Source organism: Homarus americanus, unplaced genomic scaffold, assembly GCF_018991925.1.
Source record: "Homarus americanus isolate GMGI-L3 unplaced genomic scaffold, GMGI_Hamer_2.0 scaffold40248, whole genome shotgun sequence".
Lineage (NCBI taxonomy): Eukaryota > Metazoa > Arthropoda > Malacostraca > Decapoda > Nephropidae > Homarus > Homarus americanus.
Genome location: NW_024712526.1, coordinates 4,036,504 through 4,063,473, shown reverse-complemented (window position 1 = coordinate 4,063,473; position 26,970 = coordinate 4,036,504). Strand labels below are relative to the sequence as shown.

General features: G+C 43.9%; 1 protein-coding gene across 9 annotated transcripts in view; it reads right to left on the bottom strand.

Annotated features, from left to right (window-relative positions):
* The window catches only part of LOC121860990 (inositol-trisphosphate 3-kinase B-like), a 112,267-nt gene that overhangs the window by 54,313 nt on the left and 30,984 nt on the right, over positions 1-26,970 (bottom strand). The window contains exon 1 of one of the 9 annotated variants that reach the window (XM_042358457.1): positions 23,668-23,755. The exons of 1 other annotated variant lie outside the window; for it this stretch is intronic. The gene's annotated coding sequence lies outside the window, so the exon portion shown is untranslated. 7 more of the 9 variants (XM_042358493.1, XM_042358430.1, XM_042358482.1 and 4 more) reach the window with 7 other exon arrangements.

Sequence of the window (26,970 nt, the reverse complement as noted above, 5' to 3'; positions counted from 1 at the left end):
GACGACGACGATGATGATGATGATAAGGTGAGATGAAAGACGACTTGGATGATGATAAGCTAGACGACGACGATGATGATGATGATAAGGTGAGATGAAAGACGACTTGGATAATGATAAGCTAGACGACGACGATGATGTTGATGATAAGGTGAGATGAAAGACGACTTGGATGATGATAAGCTAGACGACGACGATGATGATGATGATAAGGTGAGATGAAAGACGACTTGGATGATGATGATAGGCTAGACGACGATGATGATGATGATAAGGTGAGATGAAAGACGACTTGGATGATGATGATAGGCTAGACGACGACGATGATGATGATGATAAGGTGAGATGAAAGACGACTTGGATGATGATGATAGGCTAGACGACGACGATGATGAAGGTAAACGGGCAACACAATGATGAAGATGTGGACATGATAATGACAGTGACAATGAAATAGGACAAAAGTGACAACAAATAACAAATACAACAAAAACAACAATTACGAATATGAAAAAAAAACGGCGATAAAGATGAAAAAAAAAGACTGACAAAGATTATAACAGATTTAATAAGATAAGACTTGTATGATGGCGGCAGCTGAGAGAGAGAGACAAATGAAGGCTGTGTGAATCAAGCCTTGCCTAGTGTGTTATTGTGTTTATGATTTCTGTGTGAGTGCTGGAAGAGAACCACACACACACACACACACACAAAACACACACACACACACACACACACACACACACACACACACACACACACACAAAGGATGATGAATTACCCCACAGATAGTGATGAATGGCGGCAGAGAGAGGTGAAACAAAAAGACAAATGGATAAACGCGATAGGATGATGAAACGAGGTCAGGAGGGAGGCTGGTCAGGGAGGGAACCTGTCTAGTCACCACTCAACACCCATCCCACTCACCTACACCCTCCCCCATCCTCTCACTCTCTCAAACGCACAACAACAGCAATACCCCTCACACACACCATTCAATATTCATCCCACTCACATACACCCCCCCTCTCAGACATACAAACACACACACCACTCAACAACAACCCCCCCTCTCAGACATACAAACACACACACCACTCAACAACAACCCCCCCTCTCAGACATACAAACACACACACACCACTCAACAACAACCCCCCCTCTCCCCACACACACTAATTTTACACTATATCCGGTAATACTCTTACACCACTTAACATTATTAAAATAAATAAATAAACCAAGTAAGATCCACAAGTACTCCACCATTTATATTTCTTTGGCCTTTGATTTAGTGTAACAATAATAATAATAATTAAAGGTGTGTGTGTAAAGTGGTCTTGCACAGAGTAGTCGAGTGTAGTGTTACGGAGGTGGGAGGAGGTAAAATACAGTACATTGTGGGTAAAGATAGGAGAGAGGGAAGTAGTACAGTATGGGGGAGGGAGGGATTGTTGATACTAGAGGGTGCACCATGAGGGAGAGAGAGAGAGGGAGGGAGGGCAGGCAGGAGATAGGCAACAGTGGAGGCTTGTGTACCCAGCACCAACACCCCTTCTCTCACCACTACACAACTCAAACCCATGTCATTTTTGTCTTTCTTTCTCATTTTCTCTCAATCTCTCTCTCATATTTCACCTGAGATCTAAAGATAGGGTATTCGGTATCCGTGCACTCAGAGGAGCTAAAAAGCCCTGAAGTAAATCATGCCAGTGGCCTCTATCCTCTAAATAAAATGTATTGATTACTTTTCTGGTATGGTTCTTCATTTACTACTACTACTACTAAGTGTAACATTTCATCATACTCAAAAAACAAAATCTTTCAATTCGGTGATGACCAAACCATGAATGACTAAATGAATAAAGAAAATATAAATACAGACGTAAATTAAAGATAGCCGCCCGGTAGAAACTGTTGGATGTCAGAATGAAATTAAAGATGGCCGCCAGGTAGAAACTCTTGGCTGTCAGTATTAAATTAAAAATGGCGGCCAGGTAGAAAGTCTTAGATGAAAGAATGAAATTAAAGATGGCCACCAGGTAGAAACTCTAGGCTGTCAGTATTAAATTAAAAATGGCCGCCAGGTAGAAACTCTTAGATGTCAGAATGAAATTAAAGATGGCCGCCAGGTAGAAACTCTAGGCTGTCAGTATTAAATTAAAAATGGCCGCCAGGTAGAAACTCTTAGATGTCAGAATGAAATTAAAGATGGCCGCCAGGTAGAAAAACTTGGATGTCAGAATGAACGACCATTTTTGTTTCAGGCATCACTGGGCAGGGGGAGAGGAACGAAGCACTGCAGGACACGTTACACACACACACACCCTCTATCAGCCTCCAAAGGTTTCACAGATCAAGTGATAAGTGGCGCACACGTTAACAACCATCGCTACCACCACGATGACGACATGCATAAGACCAGCGAACGATGATTATGATGATAAGGGCAAGGAGATAAAGATAACATTTAAGGCACAAGATGACGATGATAACGATGACATTAAGACATGGAGAATAACAATGGTGGTGATGATGATGATGATGATAAGGTGAGATGAAAGACGACTTGGATGATGATAAGCTAGACGACGACGATGATGATGATGATAAGGTGAGATGAAAGACGACTTGGATGATGATAAGGTAGACGACTTGGATGATGATGATGATAAGGTGAGATGAAAGACGACTTGGATGATGATAAGCTAGACGACGACGATGATGATGATGATAAGGTGAGATGAAAGACGACTTGAATAATGATAAGCTAGACGACGACGATGATGATGATGATAAGGTGAGATGAAAGACGACTTGGATGATGATAAGGTAGACGACTTGGATGATGATGATGATAAGGTGAGATGAAAGACGACTTGGATGATGATAAGCTAGACGACGACGATGATGATGATGATAAGGTGAGATGAAAGACGACTTGGATAATGATAAGCTAGACGACTTGGATGATGTTGATGATAAGGTGAGATGAAAGACGACTTGGATGATGATAAGCTAGACGACGACGATGATGATGATGATAAGGTGAGATGAAAGACGACTTGGATGATGATGATAGGCTAGACGACGATGATGATGATGATAAGGTGAGATGAAAGACGACTTGGATGATGATGATAGGCTAGACGACGACGATGATGATGATGATAAGGTGAGATGAAAGACGACTTGGATGATGATGATAGGCTAGACGACGACGATGATGAAGGTAAACGGGCAACACAATGATGAAGATGTGGACATGATAATGACAGTGACAATGAAATAGGACAAAAGTGACAACAAATAACAAATACAACAAAAACAACAATTACGAATATGAAAAAAAAACGGCGATAAAGATGAAAAAAAAAGACTGACAAAGATTATAACAGATTTAATAAGATAAGACTTGTATGATGGCGGCAGCTGAGAGAGAGAGAGAGAGGGAGAGAGAGAGAGAGTAGGAGAGAGAGAGGAGGAAAGAGAGAGAGAGAGAGAGGAGAGAGAGACAAATGAAGGCTGTGGGAATTCAAGTTTTGTGTTATTGTGTTTTGAGGATTTCTGTGAAAAGTGAGAGAACTACACACACACACACACACACACACACACACACACACACACACACACACACACACACACACACACACACACACACAAAGGATGATGAATTACCCCACAGATAGTGATGAATGGCGGCAGAGAGAGGTGAAACAAAAAGACAAATGGATAAACGCGATAGGATGATGAAACGAGGTCAGGAGGGAGGCTGGTCAGGGAGGGAACCTGTCTAGTCACCACTCAACACCCATCCCACTCACCTACACCCTCCCCCATCCTCTCACTCTCTCAAACGCACAACAACAGCAATACCCCTCACACACACCATTCAATATTCATCCCACTCACATACACCCCCCCTCTCAGACATACAAACACACACACCACTCAACAACAACCCCCCCTCTCAGACATACAAACACACACACCACTCAACAACAACCCCCCCTCTCAGACATACAAACACACACACACCACTCAACAACAACCCCCCCTCTCCCCACACACACTAATTTTACACTATATCCGGTAATACTCTTACACCACTTAACATTATTAAAATAAATAAATAAACCAAGTAAGATCCACAAGTACTCCACCATTTATATTTCTTTGGCCTTTGATTTAGTGTAACAATAATAATAATAATTAAAGGTGTGTGTGTGTGTGTGTGTGTGTGTGTGTGTGTGTGTGTGTGTGTAAAGTGGTCTTGCACAGAGTAGTCGAGTGTAGTGTTACGGAGGTGGGAGGAGGTAAAATACAGTACATTGTGGGTAAAGATAGGAGAGAGGGAAGTAGTACAGTATGGGGGAGGGAGGGATTGTTGATACTAGAGGGTGCACCATGAGGGAGAGAGAGAGAGGGAGGGAGGGCAGGCAGGAGATAGGCAACAGTGGAGGCTTGTGTACCCAGCACCAACACCCCTTCTCTGACCACTACACAACTCAAACCCATGTCATTTTTGTCTTTCTTTCTCATTTTCTCTCAATCTCTCTCTCATATTTCACCTGAGATCTAAAGATAGGGTATTCGGTATCCGTGCACTCAGAGGAGCTAAAAAAAATCAGGTTACTTGAACTATACGATAAAAATTTTTGCTTGACGTCATTTTAAAAGTGTACCATGACGGACGAAGAATTAGGTTATGTACACAAGATAACAACAATGGCGGGGAACAGAGAAATGGTAGCTATATGATGCTATTACACACACACACACACACACACACACACACACACACACACACACACACACACACACACACACACACATCCTAGACACAATGAGCGGATAGAATGTCGTAAGAGCCATTAAATAAAATAACTAACTTTCTTCAATTACGAGTAGTTAAAGAGCTAGGTTAAGGCACCACACAACTCCAGTTCTTGAGAGTTGATCTACGACACCCGTTACGTCACAGTTACTGAAGGAGGCGCTGTCTAAAATGATTATTTATAATATCTAAGGAGAAATATCTGGAGTTTTGATGGTTTGTAAGTTTAAATTTTCTCACCAAACTTGGGGAGAAATTAAAAGCTTCTATTTATGGGAGTCTTTGTGTAATTTACACATCAAAGTTACCTCATGTGTACCTTGTGTACTTGTCATATATTTAGGCGAAAATGTTAACTTTGGGGTTAAAATGAATCTTGGTAACTGATATTTGGCTACAAGGATGAAAACTAATGACATCTGAACCCAAATTAACTCAGCATCAAGTGGTTTTCAGACACCCCTCTTTTAATATCTAGATTCGTCTGTAGCGCGGCTGAAATCACTAGTTGAGGGACTATGCTGTGTTAGGAACCTGCTACATTGTACCTGTACCAAACCGTGCACCTGTACTGTTGTTGTTTGAATGTTGTGCGTAACATCCATGAGTAAATTCTCTTGCCATCAGAGTGGCGTAATCGGCCCCAGCAGTCCTGTCATAGTGACTATATCCCGTTTATTAAAAAAGAGAGATTCTATTTCCTGAGTAAAAGGTCAAAAGGATGTTTGGGTTAGTCCTACAGTGTGCGGGCGGGCGGGCGGGCGGGCGTGGGGCAAATTTGAAATCTACAGACACCATGGTGGAGCTGAAGTAATAACAACACGGTCGTCACTATGCTTTATGTAAATTTCCTAAACTATACCTTTGTGGTAAGACTTCGTGTTTACATGGGGAGACCTGACTGCACAATGGCTATTTTCAACATTTATATCCTGAACCGTGGGAATAAATCACAATATCCACAATGATAAACAATTGTTGGTGCAGCCCTGATGTGCGGGCTGCACACTCCCCTCCTGAATAGCTTACACTGTCTCAGGCTCCCCACCACCCGCGGCTCCCCAACACTCCCACGCCATAAAGGGAGGATGGCTACACCGCCGAGATTTAAGAGTAGTAAAACTACCCTTATAAGTACACCCAGTAAAAGTGTGGCTGGGTGTTGACGATGACATCATGGCCATCTCCCGTGTACATCATGATGAACGCAGCTCGTGTACACAATCCTCTACCTCCCTGCGGGAAACCGATTATCTGACGCATACTACTGCGTAATGTTAGGCGATATGTCAGCATCATTATTCTCTCCGTGTCACTCGGTATTCATACGGCAGGTAAGGCATGGGGGCGGTGGAAATATGAGGAGACGAGACCAAGATGGTGCGACGAGGCTACGGGTGAAGGCTAAACACAGTTGGTAGCTACGCCTACTTGTTAGCCTCAGGTCGTTGACGGTTTGGGTTGTTGTTCAGAAAAGAATGTTCGTTCGTCATGCTGTCACCTCTTACATATTATCATCATTATTCCCCATCACAAGCATACTCCGTCACCTTCGTCTTACTCATCACATTCGTGGCTCAATCATTATTTCATGACATTTCTCAATACTTGAATAATTTCTGTCTCATTTATTTTACTACAAAACGAGCTTTCTCAATGCCTTGACTGCAAGCTGTCTCATTAGTGCAGCTGTCTGAAACCACATGGAGAAGGTAACATGAAAACTTCAGCAGCCTGACAACACAAATGCAATTATATTTCTCTTTCGCAAGATGTAAGATCCCACGTGTAGTGTAGTGAGCTGAGCCATAATTAACAGCGCATCACCATATCGGATAACTCGTGTTCTAGTTAACCCAACACCCAGGGAGTTGGGCTGGTGTTAACCTAATGGTTCTTCCCAGTTATGGTGTTTCACCTTCCTATACGACGCCCCGTGCACCCACTACTTATGCCCTAAAAAAAAGCACTCACAGATATGCTAAGATGGCATGATACACACAGACTGCCAGTACACTTAGGTTTGGTTCGAGTTCTAACGATGCCCGACACCAAAATGTCCACACCAAGACCTCCCACATACACATATGGGTTGAAATATTTTGTCATAGCGGTAGTGCGGGAAATAGTTTACGGATCACATGGAGGAAAACAAAACAAAACAGTAATACAGATATGTTCAGGAAGCTCACAACGTGTGGAAGAGGAGGGTGATATATTAGGTCCAAAAGTTCAGTAACCGATACTAATCAAACATTCCCAACACACACTATTTAGCCGGAATAACTAACACCCATATATACACGAGAACATGTAGCCTGGGTTCACCCAACCCCATCTGTGTAAACAGATTAGCATTAATAACTGCCAATGGCAACACGGGAATAACCTACCACAAGAGGAGATACACAGTTGGTCTGGTTACTCCTGCAGTCACATACTATAGTGGTCGCCTAACGGGAAGTACTGATTTCTTAACGTCTGAAGTATAGATTTAGTGATGCAAAATAGTATCATTAATATTATAACATTATGATGATATAACAAAGCCCTGATTAAAAATATATGTTTCTGGCTTAATTTATATAATTAGACTTGGCAGTTTAACAAAAAAAGAGTTTCGAGGACAAGGAGTTTCACCCGCTGGACAGCACCATTGCGACGACAGAGCCCCTGGCGGGATACTCGCTCACAGATGTTATGGCCAGTAACTGGGGTTTGAGTGAAAGTGAATTGTCGAAATTCCTGTAAAAATATCCTGTACCTGCTTCCTTTGGGATGAAGAAGCCGAAGTGAACATGAACTTCTATACTCGTAATTTGTGAACATTAAAAGCCAAGTCACGTTGCTGCTGTGAAGGCTGTCAACATCCTTCAGTTAATATGATCATCCTACAGGCCACATTTAGGCGTTGAGTAAAAAATATTAATACTGTATAAACATTTCCAATTTTCGATATTATTCACGGATTTTGCCATTAGTTGGACTTAATTCTATGTTGACCCCTAATGTGCACAACTAAGCTTACTTAAATGACCAGTGTTACGCCATCATACAGTACAACTAGTCGTTCCTGAGGATTACTATATATTGACTTGTTTTACTCTTGCAGTCTATTGGCAATGTTGTAACAAGTGGAAAACCACGATACTAGGGGGAAACTTGTGGTTATTTCACATCCTAACAAATTCTTGATCATACGGAGGAAACCAGGTGCAGTACACAAGCGTTAGTTAGCTCTACCGCAAAGTAAGTTAGCCCTTATATGCACTTTACTCCCACGGAAATTCATACTATATAGACAATATTTTGCATTATACCACTGCGTTTGACACCATCTCATTATAAATCGACATTCCATCAGATTACTTCGACAGACTTGCAGATATCACACCGACAGATCACCAAAATACATAGTCATATTAAATTATCCAGGACAATCAGAGATATGTCTGTAGTGACGACGAGGCTTGGTTACACGGGGGAGGCTTGAAGTACACTGCTCACAGTCCGAAGCCGAGGTACACAAGTCACCAAATACGGTACTGCTGGTGTTTCGTTATCTTAGGTGCCAACCGTAGGTATGAATATGGGTGTCTTACGGTATTCGAACCCAGAAAAGCACCTTGTATGTATTGTAATATCATTATTATTGATATTTGCCCTATTGACTCACATCTTTTAATAAAATGTCTGTACAGACACACTTTGTTATGAAGCGTGTCTCGAGTATTGTTTCAATGACATTCCTTTTGTGAAACTGATTCGAATGATAGATACTTATTTGTTTCGAATTTTGAACTGTTCAAAATAAACAGAAAAGGAGTGGGACTAAAGTGCAAAATAGCGCATTAGTGGCCATGGATTATGGCATTACCTCTTGTTATTAATTCAACTGCATCAGTCTGAATAAAACAGAGAGAAACAATAAGCACTGAAGTTGTGTTAGTACCCACACTTGTTACTGCACCACCACTGCCGGGGTGAGCAATGTTTTTTATTTCCTTTGCGCATATTATACAAACTTAACCGTATGCAGAAATAAACACACATTGTGTAATCTGATGTTATTGTGTTTCTTGTTCGGTGTTAATATTATGACGTCAGCTTTACTAGTGTGACAATGCCTGGTTCTCTTACTATAGCCTGTTGTCAGGTTTAGGGCGCTAAATATACTGGTTAATTAGCCCCTAAATTATGAATGATCTTAATATTTTAGTTCATCGTAGAATAGTAATTTTTCGACACAAATTCTCCAGAAGAGTCAAAGAGAAGCGATAAGACTAGACATAAGTAGACGGAAATGAAAACATGAGTAGATTGAGATAAAAATATAGATAAAAAAACAAAGATTTAGAAGAAAAAACATAGATCGAGATAAAAACAAATATACTGAGAAAAAAAACAAATATAGATCGCGATAATAAACAAATACAGATAAAAACAGCTGTAAGTCAGGCGGTGGTTGCTGGAGCACAACTTAGATTCTTAGAACATCCTCATAATGGCTAAACCGTTTAGAACTAAAAATAAACTCGATGACTAGACCACCAAAAATAAACTTTTTTTTTTTTACAAGACATAACCAAGATTTTCGATAAATACTGGTTTATTGTTTATGTAAGCTATTTTATGAACATACATAAACATTTGTGAGTAAAACAAAATATACCATGATCGTTCCCTCTTTGCTCAGTGACGTCAAGATGAACCGAGAGACTGTGAGGAAGATGACTCGCAGTTGTCTGAAGTAGATAATAAGATTCGGTGACGAACACACAGAACAACACTTGGGCCAAAATGTTGCCATGAGGCGGAATGAACAGAATAACTGCTAACAAAACACAAGGTTTCTATCGACATTAATAAGAAGCATAAAGGGGTGCGGTGGCAAAGTGGACAAACCGCTCACCGGTATGAAGGCTCGCTGGTTCGCATCCACGACACCCCAGCCAACTCAACTGTGAATGTATGTAACAGAGTTATTCAATAACTTATGGTTGTATTAAGCAACTATATGACTGTATGACTGACAAAACATTTCAGTACTCGCCTCAACGCTCAAACATTACTTCTTAAACGCAAATCTGTAATCTGGAGTAAGTAACCAGATATTCATGATGCGCGTATTAACTCAGATTTAACTAATAGTCAACTAATCTGACAGTCTGTAATAAATTCCTTTCACCTTATGTGTATTAATTACACCAAACTTGGTTATCATAAATGTCAACACAGATAAAGGTTGATGTGATTTGTAGGGGTTTATAAGTAACTTAATCTTTTCTATACATTGGCCAGTTAGTTATCTTGCCCTAGAGCCGTGTGTGCGAGCCTGGCCCAGACTAATACTAGCCCCTGGAGGTATCATACCTTAAGTACTAATACATAATGTACAACGTGTTTATGAAGACCCTTATGGAAGTTACACATCTAAATTATTGGCAAGTTCTCCATAATTCTCTATTTATTCTTCATCATGTCGTCTGTAATTTATGAGTTTCAGGGCGAGATATTTCTAATTTCTTCTAAAACAGGTCTACACTGGTACAGGCACTCGAACAATATTAAGGCCTGTTAACACGTAGGGCGCATCATAGCTTAACCCACACATTGAGTTACCTTGAACACCATGAGTGACACACAGTCTTGTCACCAAAGAATAACAGTAAATTTCTACCTTCTTCAATCCTTGACATTTACAACCTGAACCCACGTTTCTAGGTTAGGTTCACTTGAAATATTGAGAATCTGCTTTTTTACATTCTCACCGTTTGAGGAACTACTGTGCAGTGACGTGGTTACCCTAGTCGCTAAGAATCCATTAATCGTGATATGACTAATAATACGATAAATCCTTAAAATTATCAAGCAATAAAATATTTTTCTTTAATATTCCCATCAATACTAATCACCAAAAAAATTATCAATCTTTATAATGTTATAAATTAGTTGATTTAGGAGGAATGTACCAATACCCTTCACACAATGATGGCTGCCCCTAACAGGTGTCCACCCCTGCCTGCAAGTCTTTCAACTGTTGAGGTTATCACCCCTCCCCCCCCACACACACATGGCGATAGTGAGCGCCGTCAGCCAGGATGTAGTTGGTTGGCTGGCGTGACGTCATATTTCTAAAGATAAATCAGGAGTTCTTACGAATCCTTCTCAGCTGACAGGAGATAAGGGTAAGTAACCAAACTTTACTAATTATCCTCCGTTAATTATATAGCTGCTTCGTGTAGTCTGCTTTTGAAACATGACATCACTCGCTTCAACCAATCAACTTGTTCGTGTAGTCTGCTTTTGAAACATGACATCACTCGCTTCAACCAATCAACTTGTTCGTGTAGTCTGCTTTTGAAACATGACATCACTCGCTTCAATCAATCAACTTGTTCGTGTAGTCTGCTTTTGAAACATGACATCACTCGCTTCAACCAATCAACTTGTTCATGTAGTCTGCTTTTGAAACATGACATCACTCGCTTCAACCAATCAACTTGTTCGTGTAGTCTGCTTTTGAAACATGACATCACTCGCTTCAACCAATCAACTTGTTCGTGTAGTCTGCTTTTGAAACATGACATCACTCGCTTCAACCAATCAACTTGTTCATGTAGTCTGCTTTTGAAACATGACATCACTCGCTTCAACCAATCACAAGCTGGCTGACGGGAGCCATCTAGGCCAATCGAGGGGTAAGCATTCTAATGACGCTGTTTGCTATTGTGTCACTGTTCTTATCGTCATGACGTGAAGATCAGTATTAGTGACAATATTGACGCTGTGAATGTACCCTTACAGTAGGTGATGCATCCTACCCGGAGTAAATTAAAACATCCGGAGCTAGACTGTCTATCAAAAGGAAACTGTCATAATGATAAAGTTAGTGTGCCCTCGTCATCCAGGCTTTGTTGATTACTGCTCGGGTGGTATACGCGACAGTACTAACTGACGACACTTCCCAAGGCGTCAACAGACAATACGAACCAACTAACGACCCTACGGTGTAAGTTCGTTGAAGTTCTCTTTGATGATGTCGCGTGTCCCCGACCAATCACACCCCGGCTGATGGGCGCTCTCTAGTAGCATAAAGATGGAGGAAATGCCCTACAAAATTATAAAATAAACTCACTACGAAAACGATGCGGGCGTAGAGAGACCAATACAATTTCTATAAACCCTCCAATTTCGCCGGGGGGGGGGGGGAGTACATGTATTCACTAACAATTACTTACTAAGCACTTATTAACTCTCCCAGTGAAATAACCTCTTATTAGATAAATATACAGTACATAGATTTGTATCATCATTACTCACTGATTAATATTATGGTTAACACTGGACACGTTTACGCCTTTCACTTTAATCTCAGAGAGCCTTTACATAACCTTTTCCATGAACCCAGGGACACCTCGTGCCCTGTACCCTGCACGGCTCTTCGGGAGTTTAAAATTACTGTACATAATTTTACTACTTGTGCTTTCTTTATCCATTCCCTAACTCCGCCATTATCTAAAATTATACTGTGTTAATTCAGTACTGGTAAGTGTATGTACTGTGACAAACACATGTTACGCTATTAACAAATATGCAATTATCCTTTACTTCCAGCGCGTGAAAAGTTCTATTACATGTACAGTATAGAACTTGCTTTTAAATTTAACCAAGTAAATACCATTATAGCGAGATGGATGGTGTGAAGACCTTACCATCCCATCAATGAATCACCAGAACTAAAGATGTAAATAAACTAATGGGTCAAAAGGAACACAGCTCCTAGTTTGTGAGAGCTCTTCTAAATGTATGAAATACGTCCCAAAGACAAGACTGCCATTAAAATAAAGACACAACATCGTGTCCTCTTGAGGGAAAATTTCTGAACCCGGAGAAAAATGTCTAATATTGTCTACACTTGACCGAGTTTGGTGACAACAGTGGGTGGAGTTGACATCTGCTTAAATAACTGCCAGAAGCGTTGCAGATTAGGATAAAGACCGTGAAGTTACTTGATCTACCAAAAGCGTTTGGGCATAACTATGACCGTCGTTACTTGTTCAGTCATAGAGTTACCGAGCTGGATATAACTAAGTTACAAATGTTTCATAAGAGTTACTGGGTAGAATAATGGTCATCAAGTTGCATAATCGGGGATGAGTTACTGGACGGCCACCTGTTGAGCCCTTGTCCCCCAGCCTCCACCTATGAATCACCTGGGGAGGGATGCAGCATTACCTGTACCTTACTGTGTAATTTAACAAAAGCACATCACCGGCGCCGTGTCCGTGCTGTACAAGGCACTTCATCAGATGTGCCTCACGGAGAATCGCCTGACTTAGGCATTTTTGTGGGATAAAATTCCCATACTAATGAAACATATAAATAGCAAAGATTATGAACAAAAATGGCAATGGTTCTCTAATTTGTCTGAAGAAAGAGAACAAATCATGGTTTATTTATCTTGGTGGTCCCTACACGGGCAGGCGTGACTAGCACCTTCATCACCCACGACACTACACTGCTCCTTCACACAACAACTTGACCAACTGTAGGGGTACTGCTAGATTAGGCTTACTTTCTCACTTAATTCCATACGATACCAAGTAATATTTGCTAGTGTATGAAAGTAATTATATTGTTCAATTAAAGTCATTTGACACTGAGCTCTGACTCAAGTGATGAAAATAATGTTTTTTAGCAGTCTTGCAATCAACTGTCTTCTCTGATTTTCGGCAATTCACTTGTAAATAACGAATCAACAGCTCTGCCTTAAGTTACACCTTAATGGCGCAACTTACCGATAACACTAAAAGGTAACCACATCAGAGCTTCACACGTAACTATTACCATACATTAGCGTCAATAGCTCACAACATCAGGCAGACAGCAGATACATGTTGGACAGTGATGTTCATCGCCTCACAAGCTGTGGGCGCCTTCCCAATTAACACATTTCTGTGAGCGGTCATGGGAGGCGCAGAGTGGCATTGTCTGCCTCATCAGATGGTTCTCACACCACACAAAGAGAGTTACTTGTTAAACAGCTGCGGCACAAGTTCCTGGGCCGAGGGCGACTGTACTAAAGGGCGTCACAGGACTGCACGAGTGCTAAAGCTTCCACCACCCACCGCTGCCTGACTGCTACTAGCATCGTCCAGCGTTCACTCGAGTCGCAGACTCACAACTACGGGCAGGGTGAGGTTCTGAGACCGCGAGTAGCCAGATGCCAATTAACTTTCTACTTTCACTACATTTACTGTTTACAAAAATCCTTATTTTAATTTTCAGATAATGAACATTTGAACAAAATGGTCAGTTGTTATATACACTGTAAACAGGAAGGCTTTATTTAAGAGAAAAAAATGGTATCTGGCATCGAGCAGTGTACATAAACAGAGATGTACAAACGCAGGCACGTCTTGTACAAACATACGCACACGTATGTACACACTACATAACGCCCAACCAAGCGTTTTGGTATCTGTCTAGGGTTATAATTAGATGAAGGACTAATTCAGTGTTGCTTGTTTAGAGCATTTCTTTCAGAAATTCCGCCATGTTCATTAAAGAGAAAAACCAATTAGAATGTGTTATCTTACATCTCGAGTGTTTGTAGACTGATGAGTGAAGCAGCGGATTCCTGGCAAGCGAGGGATGACTCTTTCTGGTTCACTTGACAAAGATCAAGTTGGTGAGGTTCGCCCACGGAGACGAGAGCTCGTGGACAGTTACTTAACAAGTAACATAATGATGCGGAGATGGCAACATGACACGGCTGATTTCACAACGTAACACAAGGACGGATAAAAGATGTTTGGTGGTCAAATAGCTTATGGTCCGAATAAACCCTGACCTAACCATTATTACTGGGGCCCATTTGGACCAGGCCCTAACCCTTAATGGAAAGTTAAGTTGGGATCTACTTGGACCGGGACGCCAATTAAAACATTTACTCTTCCGTTTTCCAGGGCAAGCCTGTCTCTATGACGAATGAGAGCAACGCACAGCACGTCTTAATAAAGAGCGAGGGGAACAAAACTTGAGAGAGGATGCGTGAGAGGGAGAAGCTTGGGTGGAGCCCCGAATGGCTAAATACACACCCCGGGGGAATAGTTGGCAAGGGTCAAGACAGCCTAATGGAATGTGACACGCAGCGCACGAACAAAAATCTCAATGGGCAAAGTACTTTCCACGCGACAAAATACCTCGATATATCCTTCCCACTAGACAAAATCCCTTAGATTACTTCCCAGGGGACAAAATTTCCCAGATCACTTCCTACTCGCACCGGATCACTTAATATGAGAAAAAATCGCGTTCATTTCTAGTTTCATAAAGTTATAATACTCTGTTAAGTTTGTTCATGTCGTCGGGTCAGGTCAGTTTAGATTAGGTTACGTAAAGTTAGGTTAGGTGTGGTTAGGTTATACTAGAGTTGACGAGGTAGGAAATTCTCTCAAAAACCATAACTTATACCAATAAAGTATACACACAGAGTATATATCAGACTTGAAACAGGTCTCCCGCCCTATATAAATAAGAGTACACCCAGCAATGGTTCCCCAAGTGTATAAATGATAACTGCCATCATCATTTACTACAGATACACATCACATTAACACTCAATCATAAATTAACATGAAAAATCTCACACCCAGTGAAGCGAGTACAGTACATCCAATGAGTATGCTTGTATCCTTTCATGTGCCTGTACTTGTATATCTTTCAGTAAGTGTATTTGTATCTGTACTTGTGTCTTCACCTGTACTTGTTTTGATTCTTGTATTACTGTACCTGTATTTGTTCCTGCATCTATGCTTGTCGTCATTCCTATTCCTGTACTTGTATCTGTACCAGCGAGTATATTTGTATTATATTTTGTATTCGTCTCTGTATCTGTACCTGAACCTGTTCCTTTGCCAGTGTTGTTGTTTCTGAATTAATAAAATAAATTATCTAAGAGCACGTGATAGTTATGTGTGTGTGTAGGGGGGGGGGTGTCTCGAGCTAGGACGAGGGGTGGAGTTTGTCAGGTATAAACACATGAAGCTCGTGAACCATCTGCACAAAGTAGCTTGTGTAGATAGCAAAACCAGCAACAATAGTATTAGTACATATAATGGTAACAGCAGTAGTATTAGGACTAGTATGAACAGCAAGAGACAGCAGCAGTAACAGCAGCTGGGGTAATCATAAGTGTGCCCCAAAGAGATATGATAGCTGCTGGTGACCGTCTTGGCAGCTGCAGCAAAATGTGTGAGCGTAGTAAGAGCAGCTGCAGGAGACAGCAGCAGGAACAACACCAGTTTCAGCATATGCATCCCCCTAGTATAACAGCCGTTGATGAGCGCCGCTTTGGGTACACCGACAGCCTCACCGTCAAAACTCCCCGAGGAAAAAAGAAAGAAAAAAGAAAGAAAAGAGAGAGACATTTCGCAGAGCTGCCTCCTGTGTCCAGAATATTAATGAGACGAATGAAACCCCGAGAGCCAAGCAACAGCATCGTAAATACCAACCCAGATCCTTAGTCCGCTTCCATGTTTGCTCACCGCGCTATTTTGTCTGCGGGACGCGAGGGTTTGTTGTGGTCTGGGGGTCAGATTCTTAAGGCTTGAGTGTGGTAAGCCAAGATGTATTGTCACAGCTACATCTACGAGGAAAGAGTAACGTGCGAGCATCTGAAGTTTTATCTTTATGTCGTAACTTGATTAAGTATTATTCTCCAAGCTGTGTTAGTTAGCTTCGGGACGTTATATCCTGACTTAGGCTGAGATAAAAGCTCCCCTGTACCTTTGGCCCGCTTATGCTATGGGTGGTTTCTTGCACCCCCACCCGCATCCACGACACCCTCCTCACTTACACAGCTGATGATTAGTTCGTTTTTTTGTTTTTCTTCGCTTTGTAATTTTATAAAACACATCTAGTTAAAGTAACGTACGGTCTAGTATTTTGGCGCCACGTTAACATTGAGTCATAGCTTAATTAAGTTCAGTTAAGGGAAAATTGTAACCTATGAACTTTTAAGACACCTGATGTGGATTACCAGAGATTGGTGCATCACTTTTTCTCCAAACTGGAAGTGTTGAAAAGGCATCAAACTGACTCACCTGAGGACGACATAAAGATGATAAGAATGTTAAAATATCTTCAACACCACACCGAGGCTTTAACGTAACTGTGATCACTTATGGAATGTTTGTCAACGGGGCCATGTACTGTAGGTCAAATGGGGTCCAGTCCTAACAGGCCCCAACCTAACATAACAATAAGACTGGGGACTAATAGAATTGTGTCGCAGTCCTCACGTTCATCATGGTTAGGTCTGGTCATGTAAGTTGGGGTCAAGATGCCTGGCCAGCCTCCCGCATACCCACTCCCCTCCTATATATCCTTCAGCTCCAAGACTTGACCAGAATTCCCAAAGGATCGTAATTTAACACTTCCCTCATAACCAAGACTAAAGCGCAAGAATAAGATCGTAAATGACTTGAAATTTCCACCGAGACTCTACGCTAAATTCGTTCCTTTAAGACCTCAATAGAAGAAAAATTACCATATAAATGTTTGAGAAACCTGAGTCTGGACGCTGTTATCAAAGAGTCACAGACTGTTATCTTCCTCGTCACGGGACATAATATCTACAGCAGTGACGGTGGGAGAGTCATTGTGCATCACCGATTGTCTCTCTCTCTCTCTCTCTCTCTCTCTCTCTCTCTCGTACATCAAGTAAGCCAGATAAGACAAATATTCAGGTGTTTTTAGAGATTTGATTATTATCCCATATATTAAGTGGATTAAGCTGTAAAAGCAGTCTCACATATTTAGTTAAAAGAAAATGTAAAGTAAGAAATCCTATCACTCCTTCATTAGTCAAGTGAGTTAAACACATCTATAGATTAATATATGAATCACTGAGTCTTTTTCTTACCAAAACAAAAGAGAGTTAGGATACGTCTCCCTATCAACATATACAACCATGAAATATACAGACGATGGTATAAGAACCTTTGTTGTTGCTTCAAGTTAGATACATAGATAGATAGATGGCCTCTCTCACACACTGACATTTTAACTCGTGAAACTACTGGGAATAAATCTTTGCTGTCAGGGTTTAAGTGAGTTAAGAAGCGTCCTCACCTCTAATTACGGGATAATTTAGTACACAAACACCTGACCATCCATCTTTGCACCACAGAGTCAAAAGGTGTTTCCACATCTCCACCTAAGCAACACCTTACGTCCTTCTGAGATTAAAACACTGCAATTATAGGTATGACTTACGATTAAATATAAATAAAGTTCTAATAAAAATCTACCTTAATTAGTTACGAATAATTAGCATCAGTTAGGAGACATAGTTCAGGTAGAATTTTGTAAGTAAAATTCTGTTGCTCAAGTGTAATAACTGGTGCTATGTGGATTGATCTAGTTAAGATAAAATGTTAAGTGTAATTTTAGTGTTATTTCTGTGTTTTGATTAACACAGTGTTTCTCAAACTTGTTCACTTCATCCCCCCATGAGGAACTCTCAACATGGCCCCCCCTTCAGTTCTCTCCCAAGCCCCTCACAAATAATGATGAAAATAAACTGTTCTGGTTCTCTTCCTTTATGTTAATGTTTTCAATCATCAAACAGAATGCATATATTGTGTCAGTTCAATGGAACGGATGACATGGTTTCCTTTCAGTCAGTCGACCGATTCGAGGTTGAGTCACTGATAAAGCACATCTCATGTCTGGGTCCACATGTAACCGGTTTCGGCTTTTATTCTCTATTTGAAGAAGGTGGAGAAACCAGATTCACATACATAAGAAGTAGAAAATGGCAAGAGGACTCGAAGCGCGATCTCACTAACTTTTGGATATGATTGATACATTGAGCACCAGAATACAGTCAGAGATTTTTCTTCATAGAGGTCTCCGGCAGCAGAATCGTTCTGAGATCAAGAAATTCGTTTGAACAGGAACTAGAATCGTGCAATCTGAGCGAATCCGTTGGAAATGTAAAACTAGCTGCTGCACCATACTATGTAAACATCAAAACTGTACCGTATGGGTATTATGATTACACACAATGACAAAAAAAGAAGAAAACAAAAATATTTCTCCCCTAACAAGGCAAAGAAAAAAAGTTGAAATCAGAGTTCCCACATTTTCTCCAAACATATACTACAGTACTTCCACTTGCCTGCCATAGCCCCCCTAAACACTGGATTAACCTCTCCCCCCACGAGCTTATTTCACCTGATGATTAAATACTCTAATGCTACCTGGAGGGGTTAGGTCAGGTTAGGTTAGGTTAGATTTGATTAAATTACATTAGGTTAGATTTACTTAGGTTAGGTTAGATTAGTTTAGTTTAGTTTAGGTTAGGTTAGGTTAGATTAGATTAGATTTAGGATGATAAGCCAAGTGAAATTTGCTGGGGGGCTAATCTTCAGGTGACCTGGAACATTCATTGTGTGGCCCAGACCGTGGCGCGGCGCGGGGCTGTGTGGCGGGACAAGAGGCCAGCCTGACATATTACCTGCCATCTGTTATCTGCAGCGGCAGGTATGCTCACTTAATGACTAGCTACAGGTGAGCTGATTAATAAGGAAGAAGCAATGGAAACCTTGAACGGCAGACACAACGCCCTGAAGGTGATTGGTTGGCAGACAAACATGTACAATTCCTGGGGTGGCAGACATGAGGTTCTAGTAGTCCTGTGGTAACAGACATGAGGGTCTAGTACTCCTGGGGTGGCAGACATGAGGTTCTAGTAGTCTTGGGGTGGCAGACATGAGGCTCTAGTAGTCTTGGGGTGGCAGACATGAGGTTCTATTAGTCCTGGAGTGGCAGACATGAGGTTCTAGTAGTCTTAGGGTGGCAGGCATGAGGTACTAGTAGTCCTGGGGTGGCAGACATGAGGTTATAGTAGTCTTGGGGTGGCAGACATGAGGTACTAGTGGTCATGGGGTAGCAGACATGAGGTTCTAGTAGTCCTGGGGTGGCAGACATGAGGTTCTAGTAGGCCTGGGGTGGAAGACATGAGGTTCTAGTAGTCCTGGGGTGGAAGACATGAGGTTTTAATAGTTCTGGACTGGCAGACATGAGGTTTTAGTAGTCCTGGACTGGCAGACATGAGATTCTAGTAGTCCTGGACTGGCAGACATGAGATTCTAGTAGTCCTGGAGTGGCAGACATGAGGTTCTAGTAGTCCTGGGGTGGCAGACATGAAATTCTAGTAGTCCTGGGGTGGCAGACATGAGGCAGACAGTGAACAGGAGAATTGAGATGAGGTGAGGTGGGGTGGACGGGGTTTAGACAGGTGAGTGGTCGGGCAGGTGAAGGTTGGGTGTACCGGAGGGCATTCAAGTACTAGTGAACCTGAACCACACTACCACTGTACACCATCACCACCACTGTACACCACCACTGTACACCACCATGAGTGAACACCCATCGTACTACAGTGTATGAGAGAGACCACACACACACCAAACAGGATTGTACAAGGAGGAACAGGTCGACAGCAGTGTACGGGTCATCCCTGACAGAACATCTACAACACTGTACATCCTCACAGCAGTGTACAGCAGCAACCCAAACAAGGCTGTACAACTACACAGGAGAGAGAGAGAGAGAGAGGTGTGTGTGTGTGTGTGTGTGGACAAGATAACAACAAAGTGATGGGTTAAGTAGTGACCTTTACCGCGTCCCGGTATACACACAGTACACATCCTCTGGGTCCCATGGTCTCTCTCACTCACACATCTTCTATAATTAAACTCCACAGCTATTATGATTTTATAACTCTCAACTCATGATACTCTGATTACCATAACTCATAGTACTGGTTACCATAGTCGTATTCCTGGTATCCAAGGCTCCTAACATTACCACCTGACTCACATACTTGTAGAGCTCTATTACGTCTTGTTGTTACCGAGTTGTTGTTTTTTTTACCCCTGGAGGGAGTCATAGACATCACCTCCACTTAATGTAATGACGACACAGGCAATAGTTTTTTCACGTGACTGTAATGCCTTGTATAATTACTGTAATTGATGTAATGTAAAATTTATATTGTAGTATTTATCTTAATATGAGGTGTGGCGGCTGAGTGGATACAGTGCTCACTTCTTATCCTAAAGGTCAGTGGTACGAGTCCGGGGGACCTCCAGTCCACCTAAATGTAAGTATACTGTGTGTACACTCAGGTGCCATAGTTTCGATGCACCCTCTACCCCTCCTCCTGACTCGATGGAAGTCGTAGCCTTGGCTTTATACAGAACGTCCCTCCCCCTCTCACTTCCACCCACCCATCGTTCAGTGGTGCAATGTGGTAGCTCGAAGCATCGCTGGATTGTACGAATAGCAGTTCATGATGTAATATTTGAGAGACTATGTGCACGATACATTTTATTTAGTGACTTCACAACACTTTATTTACCATCACTATATTTAACATCACTATACAAGAGGGACCGTTCGGTTTGCAACCCTGACTACGACTTCCCTCGAGCCAGGAGTAGAGGGTGCATCGAAACTATGGCGCGTGAGTGTACCTAACCTGACAGTTAGGGATATGAAGGCGGTCGATTACAGTACAGGCCACGCTGCTAGGTTAGGTAAGTTTGGTTATCACTAATGTATACCCATTATTTTTATCATTATAATTACCATAAACAAGGGTTACGAGGAACTGTCTGTGGCTGTGTTAAGCCAAATGTGAAAAAATTCCCTAACTCAGAAGGAACACTGTCAGTCAGGCTAGCTGAGGCTGTGTGTGTGTGTGTGTGTGTGTGTGTGTGTGGTGTGGGGAGGGGGCAGCAGTAACACATAAGCCACCAGAACCTGAGGGTAGTGAGGGTAGGTAATGAGGATTGAGAGACAGAGGTAATCACACAGTCTCTGGTTGTAACATCTCCATGGTACTCTTCACCCCCCCCCTCCCCTCCCCCGCCCCCTGTACGTTTCCAAGAAGGGTTTAGGACTTAACTCTCCACACACGACACGACAAGACAGATCTCAGACTATGGAAAACCTAACCTAACCAAAAGTTGCCAATCATTTCTTTAAGCTGACTAACGTTACACACTCAGAAGGTCACAATACTAAATCAGCCAACTCATGACAGCGAAAAGACAACAGGAAGTGCTTCTCTCTCTTAGCCTAATGACAGACCTGGCAGAGGACATTTGCTGAGGAGACGTGTGGTGGTTGGGAGAAGTACAGTAATAACCTTTAAAAGTTAGTCTGGACGATGTATATCAAGAACCTCGAGGGGGTTGAGGCGGTGCAAGATGTGTTGGCAGATACCTCAACTGGTTATATTTATCTATCATTAACTGCCAGCGCCATTACAAACTTGATTTTCATACAGTTGTGAATCCTTCTAAATAACAGCTCATGATTACGGGAGAGAGAGACTGTAATTTTGATATCATTTTGACATCTAGGTTTAAGTTGCCAATTAAATGAGCCAGTTAGATATATTTTCGGTACTCCTCTGAAGGGAAAAAACTTAAATGACGATTATTTGCGATTTCGGAGCCAAGCCAACATGCTGAGACCTCCAGCAAGTGTCAGGCACGAACGGTCAGACTGGTGACCCATGTGGAAGAAGGGTGAGAGGAGGGATGAGGAGAGAGTGGGGCTGAGGAGAGAGTGGGGCTGAGGAGAGAGTGGGGCTGGAGTGAGTGGGGCTGGACCGCTAGAGCAAGGAAGAGGATGAGTAAGGATGGGTTGGATGGGGCCGGAGGTCGGGGCCACATGTGGAAGACAAGGGAGTGGCTGTCATGAGGGAAACGGACATCCATGCCGGGACGGATGACGGGAACTCTCCCAAGATAACGATGATATCAGTGAGGGGAAGGGAGCATTCTTGGAGGAACGAGATGACTTTCAAATGGGGAGGAAGGAAAGGATGAGGGCGTCATGGACAGAAGGGAGTCACACGTATAAAGAAAGAAGTCAGTGGAGGAGGCGAAGGACTTCCATAATGAACGGAAAAGATCTCTGGTGAGGTCGTGCAAGGTGTCCATAGAAGGGTAACGCCCTTGTGGGAGGAGGAACAGCAGCACCGGGAGGGGAGGAACAGCAGCACGGAGGGGAGGAACAACGCACCAGGAGGAGGAACAACCCAGCACGGGAGGGGGGGAGGACAGCAGCACCGGGAGGGAGGGGGGAGGGACAGCAGCACCGGGAGGGAGGGAAGGAGGGTATTAGCTACAATAAGCGGCTCACTTGTTCATCACGACCTCGAGCAGTAACCATACCTCCCCACACCGCTGCTGCTGCTGTGTAGTTCTCAGGAGGAAAATTCAGCCGGAGACAGGTGTTTGCCTAGCACACCTGTTCCAACTGCCAACATTTGCACACTTGTGCTCCCGGCCACCCATTAATAATCTACCAGGATTAGTCAATACCAGTGACAGGGATGAGTGAGGCAAATGTTCGTGGCTAAGGATGATCCAAGGTATTAGTGTATCATCGTTATCACGCTGCGACTATGCCATTCATTTCGTCATACATGACGTCATACTTCCTGAAAATTAGTGACGCAGTAAGATGACACGCTGTACACCTCAACAGGTGTGCGCACCACTCCCACAACACAACTTTTGTTATACAGGTACTTTATGTAAATCAATTAACATCATTTGCATAAATTTTGAACACAATTGTAACTACTTTAAATAAATACACAAAAAATGAGAACGCCGGCGTTTGGGAGGCTGGTCCTCAAAACGTGACAAACATGGGTGACTCTGGGAGTTGACCGCCATGTTGGAGGACCGAGGCACCGAGTCCTCAGTTGTCGACACTGTACAAAACATTACGTGGATGATGAGGTACAACACAACACAGTAGTAAGTCCTGTGGGTAGAGGTGTACACCGTGCAGCGGCGGGGAGCTTCCACTACTGACTCGTACAGGTGGTGATGCTTGTGGCCCTCTCGACCCCCTGCTGCCCCTCCGCTAAGCGCAGGTGTCCCCACACATCCCCAACACCAGGAGCGGCTGTGGCAACGCTGCCCCTCACACCCATGACGACGCTGTAACGACGAATTCTACGAACAGACTAATTAACAGCATTCAAACTAAGTCGGGCGGATGTAGACCTAGCTTTTCAGCAGCTGGAAGCCTGGCCACTAGTGAGGGCCCTGACGCACACCCCACACCTCTCCGGGAACTATATGAATCACTCTTATAAATCTAACAGCCAATACTCCACCCCCCCCCCACACCACTACCACCATAACCACCAAAACCACCACAATCATCAACCACCACCACCACCACCCGCACCACAACTGAGAAAGTTCAGTAATTATTATGTCATTACACCATCAAGTCCCTCTGCCAGCTCCTTAAAATTGAGTACGAATCTTTCACACATTGACAAGATTTCTCTCGGTATTAGTGAGGTGTTAGTTGACGTACATTACCTGGGTTGATGTACAGTCACGATCAAAACTTCCTTTACACACCAACACGAGATATAGCGCTGCAGTTCAGAGTCTCAGGCGTGTCAAGGGAATTTTGCTCGTGATTGTACATGAATGGCTGATTGTAGGAGAGAAATGTTATGATGACTGAAAAAAACGCCATTCCTTCACCACCACCACCACCATCACAATCCTTCATTTCACCACCACCACCATCACACCATTTCACCACCACCATCACCACCACCACCACAGCGGGCGGACCAATGTAGCTAAAATATTTGTTGGGGCTCGAGGGTGTGAAGGGAGGGGGGTGTGGGGAGGGGAGAGGGAGAGAGGGGGCAGAGGGAGAGGGGGGTAGGGGAGAGGAGGAGGGGTGGAGGGAAGAGGAGGAGGGGGGTGGGAGGGGAGAGAGAGGGGTGGGAGAGAGAGGGAGGGGAGGAGGGGTGGAGGGGAGGAAGGTGTGGAGGGAGAGGAGGGGTGGAAGGAGGAAGGAGGTGTGAGGGGAGGAGGAGAGGATGTGAGGGGAGAGGAGGTGGAGGGAGGGGATGGGAGGGGAGGAGGGGTGGGAGGGGAGAGGAGGAGGGAGGTGAGGGGAGGAGGAGGAGGGGTGTGGAGGGGGGAGGAGGTGTGGAGGAGAGAGGGAAGGGGTGTGAGGGGAGGAGGAGGGGGTGGAGAGAGAGGAGGGGGTGGAGGGGGAGAGGAAGGGGTGTGGAGGGGAGAGGAGGAGGGGTGTGAAGGGGAGGAAGGAGGTGGGAGGGAGAGGGCGTGGGAGGGGAGAGGAAGTGGAGGGGAGAGGAGGGGGCGTGGAGGGAGAGGGAGGGGGCAGGGGAGAGGAGGGGTGGAGGAGGGGGGCAGGAGAGAGGGGAGAGAGGGGAAGGGGAAGAGAGAAGGGGTAAGAGGGAGGGAAGGGGTAAGAGGGAAGAGAGAGAGGGGGGGGTAAGAGGGGAGGGAAGGGAGGATGTGGATCATTATTAAGTCAGGGGAGCCAGGTCGAGGGCACACCCAACACTGACCTCCTATCACCGCCTCTCTGTCCTCCACCCAGTGCTGCTGCTGTGTTCCCTGATGCTGCTACTACTGTTCCCTGACCCTGATGGTGCTACTGCTGTTCCTTGACCCTGATGCTGCTGCTGTGTTCCCTGACCCTGATGGTGCTACTGCTGTTCCTTGACCCTGATGCTGCTGCTGTGTTCCCTGACCCTGATGGTGCTACTGCTGTTCCTTGACCCCTGATGCTGCTGTTGTGTTCCCTGACCCTGATGCTGCTACTATTGTTCCTTGACCCCGATGCTGCTGTGTTCCCTGGCTGATGCTGCTACTGCTGTTCCTGACCCTGATGCTGCTGTGTGCTACTGATGCCTGTGTTCCTTGACCCTGATGCTGCTGTTGTGTTCCCTGACCCTGATGCTGCTACTGCTGTTCCTTGACCCTGATGCTGTTGTGTTCCCTGACCCGATGCTGCTACTGCTGTTCCTTGACCCTGATGCTGCTGTTGTGTTCCCTGACTGATGCTGCTATGCTGCTGTTGTGTTCCCTGACCCTGATGGTGCTACTGCTGTTCCTTGACCCTGATGCTGCTGTTGTGTTCCTGACCCTGATGCTGCTACTGTTGTTCCTTGACCCTGATGCTGCTGTGTTCTGGCCTGATGGTGCTACTGCTGTTCCTTGACCTGATGCTGCTGTTGTGTTCCCCTGACCTGATGCTGCTACTGTTGTTCCTTGACCCTGATGCTGCTGTGTTCTGTGGCCCTGATGGTGATGCTGTTCCTTGACCCTGATGCTGCTGTTGTGTTCCCTGACCCTGATGCTGCTACTGTTGTTCCTTGACCCTGATGCTGCTGTGTTCTGTGGCCCTGATGGTGCTACTGTTCCTTGACCTTGATGCTGCTGTTGTGTTCCCTGACCCTGATGCTGCTACTGTTGTTCCTTGACCCTGATGCTGCTGTGTTCTGTGGCCTGATGGTGCTACTGCTGTTCCTTGACCCTGATGCTGCTGTTGTGTTCCCTGACCCTGATGCTGCTACTGTTGTTCCTTGACCTGATGCTGTTGTTCTTCTCCTGATGGTGCTACTGTTGTTCCTGACCCTGATGCTGCTGTGTTCTGTGGCCCTGATGCTGCTACTGCTGTTCCTTGACCCTGATGCTGCTGTTGTGTTCTCTGACCCTGATGGTGCTACTGTTGTTCCTTGACCCTGATGCTGTGTTGTGTTCCCTGACCCCTGATGGTGCTACTGCTGTTCCTTGACCCTGATGCTGCTGTTGTGTTCTCTGACCCTGATGGTGCTACTGCTGTTCCTTGACCCCTGATGCTGCTGTGTTCTGTGGCCCTGATGGTGCTACTGCTGTTCCTTGACCCTGATGCTGCTGTTGTGTTCCCTGACCCTGATGCTGCTACTGTTGTTCCTTGACCCTGATGCTGCTGTGTTCCGTGGCCCTCATGCTGCTACTGCTGTGATGTTTCTATTGGTATCGCTGTAACTACTTCCTCTGCTGCTGCTTTTGCTGTTGTGGGTGGAGTAACTATTGTGTGGTAACGGCCACTTCCTCCTCTCCTGCTCCTGGTCTCGTTGTTGTTACTGTCGCTGTTTCTGCTGCTGCTCTTGTTCCTGCTGTCGCTACTGCTGCATTTCTCTTTGCTGTTGCTGTAACTAATAATGCTGCTGTGTGTGTGTGTGTGTGTGTGTGTGTGTG